The sequence below is a fragment of the Maylandia zebra genome, linkage group LG8, assembly GCF_041146795.1.
Source record: "Maylandia zebra isolate NMK-2024a linkage group LG8, Mzebra_GT3a, whole genome shotgun sequence".
NCBI lineage: Eukaryota > Metazoa > Chordata > Actinopteri > Cichliformes > Cichlidae > Maylandia > Maylandia zebra.
In genome coordinates this window covers 18744085-18759119 of record NC_135174.1, presented here as the reverse complement: position 1 = coordinate 18759119, position 15035 = coordinate 18744085, and the positions used below count along the sequence as shown (strand labels likewise).

At 40.1% G+C, this 15035-nt stretch overlaps 1 protein-coding gene across 2 annotated transcripts in view; it reads left to right on the top strand.

Moving 5' to 3' along the window:
- Positions 1 to 2448: 2448 nt before the first annotated feature.
- Positions 2449 to 15035, top strand: part of tcf7l2 (transcription factor 7 like 2) — a 107612-nt gene continuing 95025 nt past the window's right edge. Inside the window, exons 1-3 of one of the 2 annotated variants that reach the window (XM_076887535.1) lie at positions 2449 to 2636; positions 3391 to 3536; positions 6452 to 6541. The gene's annotated coding sequence lies outside the window, so the exon portion shown is untranslated. Of the gene's footprint in view, positions 2637 to 3387; positions 3537 to 6451; positions 6542 to 15035 lie in introns of those variants that run through there. The other variant, XM_076887536.1, reaches the window with a different exon arrangement.

Sequence of the window (15035 nt, the reverse complement as noted above, 5' to 3'; positions counted from 1 at the left end):
CTCCAAACAAGGAGACGCTCGATTACACTGCAGGATCAAAAATGCTGAATGCACACACTCCCCTCCAGAGTGAGGGAGAAACAAAACATCCACAGACCTTCGAGAGGTAGATTCTGTTTCTCAGGACTTTGTGCTTTGTCTTTGGTGACCAAGTAATTTCACTGATTTGGTACAAAACAGCAGGAAGGCATAGCTGGCTCTTATATTGCCAGCAAAACAAACGCAAATGAGCATTTACTTTCCTCAACACCCACGGCTTTGGTGCATTTGCATAGATAAAAGTGGACTGTAAGCACTTCCATCTGTCTAGGAGGCAGTTGACCACTCTCAAATGAGCCCAGTCGTGGTAGAAGAAGCTGCACACTGCAAAACACCTTTTCTTCTTCTTCTTCTACTACTGAAAATTTGGTGTACAGAAAGACCGACAGCAATCAGTTTTCTTCAGTAACACCTTCACAGACTTGCATCAAGATAAGAAGATAACTACTGTATGGTATGCCTCAATTAAAGGGTTGATGTAAAACGGAGTTAAATGTTAAGAGTTGTACGTGGTTTAAGTTTTCCTTTAAAAAATATTTCACGTGCTGTCAGCGGTAGAGGCTCTTGTGTTTTTTTTATGTGCGCATGTCATAGCTGCCTTTTAAGATAGATTTAAAGTTCGATCAAATGTTCGGCCAGACGTTTAAACGACGTGAATTTATCTTTTGTTTCTTAGATATTGTGAGCTGATTTAAGAACAAAGGATTTTCAAGCCAAGTCAAACACGTTCTGTGATGTCTCTTTAGGAAAGGATTTTTCGTTAGACTTTGATGGTCGAACAAACCAAATACAAACTGTTTCTTCCTGCCTGTTGAATTCTAATGTGCTCGTGCTGCTTTAAATGTCAGGCTGGAAACGGATCCAAGCCCACATAAATAATAAAAAAAAATTTAAACAAAATATCTGCATAATCTATAGGTCATAAATCTTTAACGTTAGTTTTCTTTGGAGGTTTTGTGAAGGGCTTAGAGAGCATATGGGGACTCATGGGTCATGAGGTTATTCATCCCTGTGGATGCAACGGCGGCATTAGTGGTCAGTGCAAAAACACTTCAGTATTTTTTAAATGTACAGCCCAAAGACCCCCCCCCCCCCCACACACACACACAAAAAAAAAAACACTCCTCATGGTTTGAATAAGGCAAGCCTCTTATTCAACCCAGCCACTGCTCACAGCCATTGAAATCTAATGTAGTCTACTTGTATTTGAGTCGATGGCACTGGTTGAAGGACGGACCATTTAGAAAAGGAACAATCTTATAGATGCGCTCGTGTAGTGCCTTTGAATGAACCCTCAGAATTGTTGCACTCATTCAAAGAGAGAATGTGTTCTCGAGTGGTTCATATTCTACTAAAACGGGGACAATGGGATTGGAAAGTAAGTAAAAGTAGAAGATGGCGCAACCAAGATCTTCCTTTTGAATTCTGAAGCCTATAAAGGATTTGGGGACCTTGTGTTCCTATTGGTGCAGAGTCTGGATCTACCACCGATCTCTCTTACAGATACACGATGCCCTATGCTGTCAGCAGCAACTAACAAGGTAAAACCTTTAACAGTGCGGCTTGTTGTCATTTAGGCATGTTAAGGCGATGTCGCAAAGGTCTGCATACTTTTATTTGCAGATAACATAATAGATGTTTTCTGTTAAAATGCAGTTGTGTGTGGAGCCTTGTTACTATCACTGAAGGGTTCGTTAGACTGAGCCCAGGCACCATTGTGAAGCACTCTGGCTTGTTTGGATCTCGCTAAGGCTACAGCTGAAAGACGTTATTAGGACACGACCCTCCTTTTGTGACCTAAAAATCTGAGGATCGTTGGATGGTCTGCAAAATTGTGTCCTTATTACTTAAAATCCATTTTATACCATCTTGAATCTTGCTTTTTGCCATTTTTCTCATTCATAACTAACATGAGTGACCTCACCTACATATTTGTTCAGATCTGGAAACACAACAAAATCACTAAAAGTCCAACAGGGCAAAAAGCATGAGTAGATATGCGGCAGTGTAAATAGGTGAAAGTTTAGCCAGATTAACAGGAAAGTGAGGCTACAGCTTGCACAGGCTCACCAAAGCTAGACAATAGAAAATAAAGAATGAGTCATCTGCAACATTAAGATGATAGGGTGAGAATCTAGCATAAACAACATGAAAGCATGAATCCATCCTGCCTGTTTCAGTGGTGGGGGATGTTTTCATGGTGCACTTTGGGCCCCTTTGTGCCAGCTGAGCATCATTTAAACACCACAGACTACCTGATATTGTCCCTTAAAGTTATGACCACAGCGGATCCGCCTATACTCCTGGTGGGAGGGTCACACACCATGCCACAAAATTCAGATAATGTCACCTGACTTCTTGAGCATGAACTCACTCTATAGCCTCCACAGTCACATGAGCTCAACCCAAAAGAGGACCTTAGGGATGGAAAAGGGATTCACATCATAGATGATAAATCTGGAGCAGCTGTGTGATGGGATCATGTGAAAATGGACCAAAATCTCTGAGGATGAATGTATGCCACAAAGAATTAAAGCAGTTCTGAAGGCAAGAGGAGGTCAAGTCAGTGCTAGCAAGATCACTTCACAAAGTGGCCAGTGAGTGTATTTTACTATTGAGTATAGATCTAGGCCTAAATTTCAGGGGTTATTAACTAAAAGTGAGTAAAAAGAAAAACTGAAAATAGCAGCGCATAGGTAATTAAAATGTTTTAAAAAGTGAATAAATGCTCGGATTAGCTTGCTAAACATATATTTAACTAACATTTGCAATTGTTAGCCGATATAATTGGTGGTCAATACTGTTTGTAACTTCCATAAAACATCGATAGACAGTTGAAATTATTACCTAGGTGTAAGACGGCTTAACAAATTAGTAGATATACATAACAAACAATAAGTTAAAATAGCAACATCAGCTGCAGATTATATAGCAAAAGTAGCCTAGCTTAACGTGAAATAGTTAGCTAGCAATACTTAGCTAAATATAATGGAACAACGATAGAATTGGTAATAATTAGCAATACATTCCTATTATCTTCTGCTTATTTCAAATCGTGTCATAGTGGTGTTGAAATAATCAGGGTCTTCAGGTTTTTCTTTTTATATATACAAAATGATGTTATAAAGGTAAATAAATGAGTTAGTAATAAGTAATAAATATAAAGGAAGCGATTTGATAAACTGAAAGGCACTATAGAGGTCAGGAATATTAGTGTCCTGCAATAACAATAGATTCATGCTAGTTGACTGAGTAAGCAGAGAGAAAAGGGGAGCTCAGTTTTATTTTAGCTGTCGGGATGTCTGGGTAGGTGTCTGTCAGAAATATAACTCCACAGGTTATGACATACAGGCTGAAGGGTGAGGGCTACTCACCAGAGGAGACACCATCCAAGAATACCAGAGATATGGACAAAGACAAGCTGAACATGAACCTGCAGGCCATGGTCTGAAGAATTTGTTTCAAAGAGCAAGAAATCAACATAGAAAGAGGAAAAGGTCAGTGTATATCTGTAATGCACGGTTTTTGTTTTTGTGAAATCTATGAACTTGCAGTCTTTGCATAGTTTTTGTATACATGTGATGCACATACAAGGTTGTCTAGTCAGGTTATTATGGAGTTTAGCCTTTAGCCTAAAATAAAACGTTTACAAAGTGGTCTTGTAAAGTTCAGTTACATAGGGACATGCAGCTAGTTTTTGTCACAATGCACACAAAATCATGCAACTGGCTTTGATTAGAGACCATGTGTTAAGTACTGGTAAGGCTGGTTCAGCACCATGGACAGATTCAGCAAATTTCAGAGTGAGCAATTATCAGTGGAATAATGATAATTGGCAAAGAAAGGTCTGTTGTCGCTAATGTGGATTGTGAAATGGTCATCAGTACAGCTTGTGGGTGAATTTGAAATGCAGATGGAGCTAGAGATCGAGATATTTCATTGTAATGCTTACGAGCAAAACCCACATAACTGCCAAATTCACGTACAATGAGTCTAAAACCTGGACATTAATTGTTTTTTACAGGTTCTAAATCTTATGTTAACAGTGTATGTAGTTTTGATTGGACTGGATGTTTCTTACAAAAAAAATCCTCTTAGACATGCTTCTGCCTTTGCATTTTTATGTACACAGACTTCTTCCTTTGACTTATTGATCAAAGAATTCAATCTTTTTGAAACATGACTGCTTGAGTTTTTCCAGTGATAATTTAAGTTGTAAAGTTTGGTGTTTCTCATTCTTTGTGAACAGAGAGGACAGAAGGTATCAAATCAGCTGTAAAGGGTACAGAAGGGTGGTCCATTATCACTGAGAAACCAAAGTAATACAACGTTTCATGGCCAGAGATGAAATAGTTGTTTTACATGTGATGCACACCGATAGAGACAGGGTGGTGATGAAGCAGAGGCCCTCCTGGTTACACTGCGTCTCCTTAAAAACAAAAATCTCCCAGCGTAGCTTCGGCTCCAAGCTGATGTGCTATAGGGAGCTGAGGTCACTGGTTCATCCGTCAGAGACGCTCCTCGCTGATGGATGGCACTCAGAGCAACGCGCGCCCAATCCGCTGTAGCCCTAACCGCCGAGAAAAGGCCTTTGCAGGCAGAGAAATAAATAAATAAACAGCAACATCAAAGGGATGTTCAAAAGAAAAACAAAGCCTGCACACGTTCGTTTGCAAACACACACACAGAGGCGCACATTGGCTCTCTCGCACACATCCGGCGAGAGAGAAAAGGGAGGCGGAGGGAAAAAATACAAAGGAGTGAAAGCGTACACATAGTTTACTCTCCGATGACACTCGGATTGAAGAAAATCCAGACAAAACAAGGCAGAGTGGCGAAAATTGGAGCGTTTGATGGTTCGATATTCATTCTGAACAGACTCAAAAACAACTATCACGGCAAAAACTATATACAGATTCACTTTTGTTTGTTTGTTTGTTTAAAAAGAAATCTACAAACACCCTCAGAGATCTTTATTTCAAGTCTTTTGGTATCTCACTGTGGGGATTAACTGACACCTTCACATACTGGACATCCAGCTGAGGTTCAGCAGTCATCAGTAAATCTATACGTGTTATGCGTAGTCTAAAAAACCTTTTTAGGCATTCTTCAAATAACTGTTAAAGAACATGTTTCTTATTGTCCAGGAATCCCACGAAAACATCATTTGATCCTAGTAACATGTGATCTCTGTGAAGCCTGATATTGTAGCTCGTTCCACCATACCATATGGATTAATTTTTCCAGGATTTCACAAGTGTGGTTAGCACTGCAAAATGATGTCAATGTCAAGTGTTGAAAACTGTAGTTCCTCAAATTGCCACTTGAGGCTTGCTACACAAGTGAGTTACTCTCCATAGACTCCCATGCTAAAATGCTCACTTTACAGCAGGACTGAGAATATTTACAGCTAGTAGAAAAACGGGTTTGGTCTCAGTAGATAAGCATTCATAACAATTGTAAAGGTGTTGAATCCTTTTTTAAAACGCTTAAAGTTTGTTTGCTTTGGCAGCTGAAATTAGTTTGATCAGAATCAGAATCCTTGAGAAAATGATGTGGTCACAATTGCTCCAAGACAATAAAAAAGTAACTCACTAAACTAAATTAAACATATTACAAAGTTACAAAATATAACAAAATAGCACTAATATATACAAATAGCTCAATTATAAGTATCCCAGTATATAAAACTAATGGTTGAAATTGAAGTGCAAGGATGTGCAAATATTATGGGTGTGCAGCTATTACAGTGCATATTGTGCATTTGATGGAGGAATTACCACAAGCAGGAATGATTTCCTGTTTTGTTCAGCGATGCATTTTGGTAATAGGCTAGCAAACAACCTGTTTGCTGTATTGCGGTGAGGTTTACAGTAATTGTACAGAACTTGCTCTGGACTTCATGTTAGGTTGTATCAAATGTTGCTGACATCAGTTTATACTGTTCGAGTCACTCACTGAATTCCACTTCTTATACCAACTTTATAGTGTCCGGCCATGGGGCTGATGTAACGTTGCTTATATCTTGCTGAATTCAATGTGAGAGTAGCAGCACAGACCAGCCAATCACAGCTGGTAGAAAAATATACTGGAACTCAAAAAACGAATTATTTTGCGTCTTACTTCTAAGCATTTCTTCACCCCACGCTCCACCTGCCAAGTCCCACTTTAACCCTTGCCAGTGGCTGAAAGTAACATTTGCTTGACAGTAACATAAAACAGACTATCGTCTGGTATATCCTTTAAGCGAGAACGAAATATCTGCCATTTGTTGAGTCCCAGTTAGGACAGTCTCCAGTTGCTCCAATGGTACTGCCGTCCTGTATCCGGCAGCTCACACAGAATGTGAAAAATGTAGGAGCCTTTTGTTTGAATGTGTCAAATAATCTACTTGCACTCTGTTTCTGGACAGAAATCTGTCTGCTGGGATTATAGAAGAGCACCAAGAGGTCAGAAAGGAGGCAACAAAACTTCCCCCAAAAGTTGAAGAATCCTGTATGAGGTAACTTAAAGCAATCATTCAAAAACAAGTTTGAATTCGGGAACTTTTACCCCTTGAAGAGTCTTAGGATGCTTTTAAACATGTGGCTACTTATTGTATTCCAACTCAAAAATGCATCGTGATACCGGTTAACACATTTTCCTTCACTTCTTTCCTTTTGAAGACACGCTCAAAAATGATAACATTTACATTTATGGCAGTCATCACAGATGCACCGTGTTCTTCTTTGTCTCCTTCAACCGATTCCTGGGAACTGGAGCTAAATGTTATTGTTTCCACGATCGTGGATATTGGCAACCGGGAACCTCAGCAGATTGTGAGTGCTTTGGTTGGTTAGGGAGCCTTGCTTGCATGGCCTTGAGTTAGTCAGCATGGGCTCATCCCATGAAATATTGAGGACGCTGGAAGGGCTGGGCTGGGGCCTCACGTTGGGTGTGTGTGTGTGTGTGAGTGTTTTTGTGTGATGGGGAATGCCTGACGGTGGAAATAGTGGATGTTGTGTCAGCTCCCCCAAACCAAAACAAACACCTATACCCCTCCCCCCTCTCCCCCCAGTGTACTCCTAAAATCAGAAAAGTGGATTGCAATATATCTTCCATTGAAAATATACCATTCTCTCTCTTGTTTTCGCACCCGACTCCCCCCTCCTGCTCACCCCTCTCTCTCCTTTCTGTCTTACACCAGCCTGACTCTCCTCCTAGATTTAATCTCATCCTTATTCCTGTACCCTTAATCTTTTTCTTTCTTTACATCTCCATTTCCTTCCAAATCAGCACCTCTCATCTTTCAGATTATTCTCCTTCACTTTCTGCTCTTTCTCTTTCTCTCTGTTTTCCAATCAGCCCACAGAGTTGCTGCTGTGTGTGTTTGTGTGTGTGAGTGTGTGTGTCTAGTCAGTCAGTGAGCTGAGCTACTGTACAGACAGTTTAGTACAGTTGAAAGAGCACATCAGACTTCTGCCCTGCTCTCTCTGAGGGCTGATAATATGGGCCCTTCTTACCTGTTAGGAGCTAGTGAGCCGCTGCTCCTCCCTTTAAATGAACTTCAGAGGGGGAATCAGATTGACAGGAACACAGAGAGGGCTGCCTCGTTTGACTGGCGGTCCTGTCAAGGTGAACCCAAGGTGCTGTCTCGGGCCCCGTATTGCTTTCCACAAGGCTGCCCTGGTGAGCTGATTGGGTCTTAATGGTGCAGTAATGACCCAAACAAGCTCTCGCACACTTATGCGCGCACTCCATCTCGGCCAAGGGCGCACTATTGCAACCCATTTTGGAAACTTAAAGGTCTAAGCCAGCTAATTTGGCAAGTTAACATCAGTTGAGCTTCCCTATTAATCTTTGTTTCAAAGTATGTGAGAGAAATATAAGGCGAGAGTAGTAAGTGTTTGAGAAACCATTAAGAGTGCGTGGTCTCGTTTTTCTCCCCGACAGATTCTGCATAGTAATAAAGGCGAGGGGAAGCCTCTCTTTAAGCCTCAGCACCTTAATAGCCTGTATGATGACACTTTATCTATAGTTTGTGCATATAATCACCAAACTAAAGGGGGCGACCTCAGGGCGTGGGTTCACCCGCTGACATTTGACATCTTTATAATTAACTGGGAAGGTCTAATCTCTGCCTTCAAATGACGCGTGGCCGCATTCCATTTAATATGCTTATAAGCACTATGTATTATTCAAATATGCTGATGAGGCTCCGTTACAAAACAGACTTTTTGACACAGGTTTTTCTCTCCCGTCGTGGTGGGGTACGGGGCCACTAATGGACGTGCAGGGATCGGAGAGCAACAGCCCTTCTGAAATTTTCATTCCCTGAGAAAGACGACAAAGTTTTCTCCTAAATCCTCTTTGTCTTACGCTCCTGTTTGAATTTAAGGAACTCCGGAATAACAGAAGCTAAATGAATGCTTTTCAAGGTGCAAACAAACCAAAAAGCTCTTAAAGTGAATTCTTTCTCGTAGTATAAGACCTCATTAGTATTAGGACAGGGGCTGCTTGTGTGGCATTCTCTGAAGAGTTTTAATAGTTTTAATAGTTTTGGCCAGAGATGTTTGGAAGAATCAGCCATCTTTAGACCGAGGGAACCAGCAGAGCTTTTTATGGATGCGGGCTCTAACAGGGCTGGAAGAAAGAGCCTCTTATGTTCACTTTTGGCTTGAGTTACTTTTGAGAGGTTGGTGGTCGCTGGGTCAGAGGCTTCAGTGAGCCGGTAACCACTACACGAAGCCCTCAGTCCTCACCGGAGCTTTTCGGCTGCAGCAGAGCCTCACCGCATTCCCAGCCTTCCATCCTCTCATTTTAAGGAAAGGAAGGGAGCTAGAAATCACCAAGCAGTGTATCTTAAGACGCTATCAATGTTTTTGCCTTTTCTTTCACCAATCCATATTCATGAATCTCTTAGAAATTAAAAAATCAATATTAGACCACAATTAGACTGTGCTGAGGTCATGCGGTCTTGTTTTTTGGAAATCATACAAGCAACCACGGAGCAGCTACTATAAAAACAATGGAAAATTATTTTAATGAATGCATTATGATACAAGGTCATTACAAACTAGAATATTAATTGCATCTTTTGTCTTTTGAAACCACGTTTTTTGCACTAAATGTTGGCGATCTGCAAATCTAAGTGTTCTTATGATGTTTACGAAGTCTTTTAACTTTAAAATCATGGTAGATTTGGAGTAATTAAGAAAATGAGGCAAACTACTTTTTTCATTAATTTCGCTATTATGTTGTCTGAAGCAAATATACAGTCCCTGGATGAGGCAAGTGCAACCTCTTTTTAACTGCGTATTATTTTAATACTCTGGTCTTCTCAGCAGGAGAAGAACGAGGCTGTGTTATTTATATAAGATAGGGGGCATTTTTCATACTTTCCTCTGGTTAATTGTTCGCATTGTCTTCAAAAAATCTAACATCCGAAAATGTGAAAAAGCAGTTTTCTTAAAAACAACCCCCCCCCCCCCAAAAAAAAATAAAAAAAATCAAACAATGTCTGGTGCATGTGCCCTCTGTTTCAGGTTTATCCCCAGCCCGCTGTTTGGTTGTTACAGGGTTGATATTGAACAGCATTGAATCACCTTTTTTTTTGTTCCTTAAAGGTTTGTAAAAATTTGTAAATGAGTTCTTGCATTTGTTGAAGGCATATTTTCTCCCTGGTGCCCATGGGTGTAGGGTGTGTGTGTGTGTGTGTGTGTGTGTGTGTGTGTGGGGGGGGGGGTTATTGAGTGTGCTGTTGTTGATCCTGGGCCGTGAATCCTTCCCTGCCCTCTCCTCTGCCTGGAGCCTGCCCCCAGCCTCTCCACAACCTCCCACCGAGCTCCCTCCGTGTCGGGCTTCAGCTCCGACTTTTCCGTCTACGCGGCTCACCATCGCATCTCCCGCCTTCCCGTCTCGTGTCCCTTTAAACGAAACTGTTTTCGCTCTTCTTTCTGATTCTTGCGTTGCTTGTGTACCTGAGTTTTACAACCCTCAAACTAGTCCCTTTTAGAGACCCTCGCGGGTGTTTTTAACCTGCCTTCAGCCCACGTGTACACTTTACCTGCCTGGGTCTCTTTCAGAAGCGACTAAACAACAAAATGCTTAAAGCTTAATTTGACTTTAGGTTTATGTAACAGCTGTTGTGTTAATTGGAGACACACAGTGTTGCAAATCCAATGTTTCTTTAACTCGTTGGTAAGAAAATCACACCTTTGGAGTTACACAGCTGTAGAAAGTTAAAAACTGAGCACTTTTGAGTGGATGATAAAGAGTTGGCCTGGTCGTAAAATACCAAGCGACAAAGTATATGTGTTTTTTTTTGCTTGTTTGCTTGGTGCTGAAGTCCCACCAAGAGCACACAAAAAGTCATTACAAAAACCATAAAATACCGTAAAAGAAGCTTTTGTTAGCTTTAGAAAGAGCCAGATGAACTGTAAGAACTCTGTCAAACTACAGTACTGTGCTGTAACGGCTATCAGGCGCATAAGTATAATGCTGTCAACTGTTTAGCTGCTAGATTCCCAACTGGAACATTATCACATTTTCACAAATGCCTTGTTTGATGATTTCAATTTGAACATTTGCATTTACATGACTTAGTTTATGGGACCCCATTACTGCTGTTGTAGGCCGTGACGCTGGAGGAAGGGTACACCAATTTTGATCTTAATTAGTGATTTTTGGCTTCTCAAAATTAAGCGAGCATGATTTAGTAATACTGGCTAACGTAGTTGAGACAGACAGTCTGATGTGCTCACATTTACACCTATAGGTAGTTTTAAATCACCATTTAACTGATATCTTTGGACTTGAGAAACCAAAGTGCTAACCACTGTACCACAACGCAGCCATTTCTTGATGTCTGTGTAGGTTCTCAGGCATCCAGGTTGTGTTGGTCTTAGGAGCCTGAAAAAAGAAGACAACTGGACTTCTTTACGTTTGTGAAGATGCTTCAACCCTGATCCAGGAGGCTTCTTCAGTTCTAAAACAAAAAGTGGCGACACCTTGGACTCTCCAACCCCTACTGGGGGTTAAATACCTGGGATCTTTTGTTTTGGATCTGAAGAAGCCTCTTGGATGAGCATTGAAGCATTTCACAAATTTCAAGCTCCTAATATTTCTAAAAGATAAATGTTCTTTTTCATAATTTAACTCAGGATTGTCAAACATAAAGCCTTGGGGCCAGAATTGGCCAGCCAAAGACTCTAATACGCCCCATTGGATGGCTTTGGATTTTGCATTTGCATTTTCTTGTCATGTAGAAAATACTCAACATACTGATGAAATTGCTCTTCTTTTTCTTATATTAAGGCATCTCACTGATTAAATGTGTAGCTAAACCTTGTTACACTGACAGAAATTGGAATTTCACTGGTCCGGATAAAATCAAAGTGCGTTGTATGTGGCCTGCATTATAAAAAGACTTTAACATCCCAGTTTTAAATGTTATCAGCACACTCGTGTTTTCTTATGTTTTTGTCTGAATGCTTTCATGTTGTATGGAAAGGCTTATAGAAGGCATAATTCTCATTATCTACCCATGATGATATATCCCATAGCATATAACATGAGCCAAGCCTCGTGCCAAAGGTGCAGTATAGACATGAGCAGCGTCTATGAGAATTTTATTAAAAAGTTCCAGACAGAAAATGATGCTCTGCACAAATATGCGTGGGATACACATAACATCTTGTGCATCTGTTCAGAGTGCATGTCCGCCAACGATTCTCTTTGCAGACACATTAAAAAAAACAAAAAACCAGTGAAGGCAACGGGCCTGTTGGCAGCCATATTGGCTGAGTGATTTATTACTTTTCTCACATCCACCTGTTGTTTTTCATGGGGCCTAATTAGAAGCCTGCTGTGTGTGTCATATTGTAACGTCAGTCAAACAAGCATGGAGGCAGTTGTGCAAAATTTGCTTACGCCCAAAATAAACAAGGTAAGAAATATTTGCCGTCTTAAGCCATTTGAGGTGGGGAATATTAAAGGCTTATCTCGCTTTTTAATGTCCTAAATATATTAAGAAAGATATTTCCCTCCTTTTCCCCTCTTTTCTGCCACTGTCCTCTCTCTCAAACAACCCATCTTTATCGCTTCGACACATCTCTCTTTCCTCTCCTTCTCTCCTTCTCTCCTTCCCTAGGCCCTGCAGATTGTCACTGTTATTTACCAAATATAGTCTGACAAAGAAGTGGGATTTTTTACTGATTGAAGATCAAAGTAGCAAAGTCTCCTCCTCGAAGCCCGCCCCTTCTATTAGCCGCCCTTAAGAACAGAGGAAAACATCAATTTCTCGCACATCAATGGCGGCTTCATAATCAATTGAAAAAGACACTTGTATGGGGATGCAAATCTTATCTTTGTCTTATTAGAGCTTTTAGAAGATGCATGTCGGGATTTAATGTTATGAAATAAAAGGGGGTCGCTTTTTTTTAATCTAAAGATGCAGAGGCGTTAGTAATGGTCGAAATCAAAGCCCAGAGACTGTGGTAATTACTGGAGGAGTTTGGCTATCCTTATTAATATTGATCAAATATTACTGTGATCTGATCTCTGGGCTTATGATGAATTTGGAAGGTGGTTAACGAGCACAAAGAGGAACGTGGCAAAGCAACAACGAACAGATGTCCATTTTCTTCTGGTTGGGATTATGACCATAAATGGTAGAAAGACCAGCAGAAAAAAAAATCTTATTTTCTTTTTAAAGTAAAATTATTTTCACTCACATTTTTCTCTTATTCCTGTATTCCTCCATTTTGCCTTAAGTCGCAACAAGGTGATGCACGCTCAGGCTGGTTTGAAAACTGGAAAAAGACAGTTGTGTCAAAGGGAATTCAAGGTTGCTTTTTCATTGACCTGATGATGATGTGCAGAGCTTTCAAATGGCCCTAAATAAGCTGATGTCCTCTAGGCAAACGGGATGCACAAAACACACTGATTCATCCACCAAGAATGCTGCAGATGATCACAGAATGTTAAAAGATCCTCATTTTGAAGTGTAAATAAGGCCGGCTCAAAAGTGTTGCCGGTAAGGGCACAATTTCTACAAAATATATCCCAATTCTAGTAAGCTTTTTTTTCACGTTAAGTCATACTTAAATGAAAACCAAAGGCATGATTTCATGCCCTGGAATATACATTGTAGATCACAGGGGATTGTGAAAGGTGGAAAATTCATTAATGTTTATTTCATTTAAATTCATATATCGAAATCCTCCAGCTATGAACACATAAACAAAAGAGTGAGGGGGCTTTGGAGCCACCCATGTGGAAAGCATTGATTGCTGCTTGCTTGAAGCCTTCAGGAGTCTATTGGACATAAAACTTGAGGCCAATTGATTTTTCTGCATTCATTTCTCAATTAGGATCTTCGAGAAGACCACGAGGGCTGCAGCCAAAACACTCCAGTTGAGGCTAAAGCATGAAGCTTTGGGGCCTTATTGTTGTGGATGTGTGTTTGTGTATGTGTGTGTTGGCACTGTATCTAATGTACCTACCACAGAACTATCTGTGTGATTATGAAGGATTGTGGGATCAATTTTCAGGAAAAACGAATACCTGAGAGGTAATCAATATTTGAACCAACTGTGCCCTCAAACTTCATACACTCACATCCCTCCATCACAGTCAAACATTAAAACAAAAGACCGACAGACCTTTAAGAGCAGCTGTGAGCGTACAGTATGTGTCATGTTGACAACAAAGAGCATTTAAACAAAGAGAGGAATTACACAGCTAAATATGTACTTTGGTATATTTGGTTGCCCTTGTTTCTTTTTTACCTTCTGTCATCTGCAAAATAACAACTGTTGAATTATGAGTGGGTCTTAACAATCAGGGATTTCGTTAAACATCCCTGTTTGACTAATGCAGTGAGGTCATGATAAGTTAAAAAGAAAAGAGATGCAGAATGTGAGTGTTTTGTTTTCTTTACAATTGGCTTTAGAGGTTTAGATTTTACTTAAATGTGTTAAAAACTTAGAACCAAATTAGTGCCTGCTTTAACTCTCAACTCTCAGTACTGTACTTTGAAGCATAGTACTGTGGAAAAGTCTTGAGCTGCCCCTCATTTCTTTATATTTTACTAAGAAAATGGGAACTACATGCAGGGATTTGCTGAAATGTGTAAATACAGTATATAAAGGAAAAACAGTTTGTACAATTCTAACAAGCTTGAAAATCAATATTGGTATGACCACCTTTATTCTTCAGCACAGCTTGAACTCTCTTAGGCAAACTTTCTTCTAATTTCTTTTCTCCAGTCTTCAGAAATAGTTCTCCAGACTTCTTAAGGATATTCGAAGCTCTTCTTTGGATGTTGGCTTCAGTAATGTTAAGGTTCGAGGCCAATCCATGACTCTTAGTGTTCCACAGTGTGTTTTTCTACTCAGCTATGCTGCTTTTACTGTGTTTGGGATCATTGTCATGCTGAAAAATGAAGCTGGTGTCAGTCAAACACTATTAGGATGGTACATACATGGTAGATTTTAAGGTCAAAGCAAAAGCATCCGTGTTCACAATTCTATCAAATTCGAAAAGATTCCCAACACTTTTCTTTAGACATTCAGTTTTCTGGCCCTCTTAGGAGATTTCCAGTGACCTTGTACATATTGAGAATGATTTGACCTAATCACTCCATAAGACCTATTGCCACTGATTTTCAGTCCACCTCTTGTGTAATTTGGCATAACTCCCTTTTTCTCTTCCTCAAGAAAAGCTTTATGACAGCCACCCTTCCACTGAGACCATTACTAATGAGGCTTTGGAGAGTAGTAGATGGACTGAAGGGTAACGTGCATTTCTCAGGTCCTATGTCAGGTCTCTGGTCGATTTTTCTCTTCAAATTTTGCACAACATGTCAGATAATATTTTCACGGACCGGCCTTTAAGGTGTCGCGATTCACAGAAGATCCAAAATCAAATGATACAACCAAGACAAAAACTGTGTTTTTTTTTGTAAATATAATAATAAATGCGAATTCACTGTGTAATTGTCTAACTTTATTAGC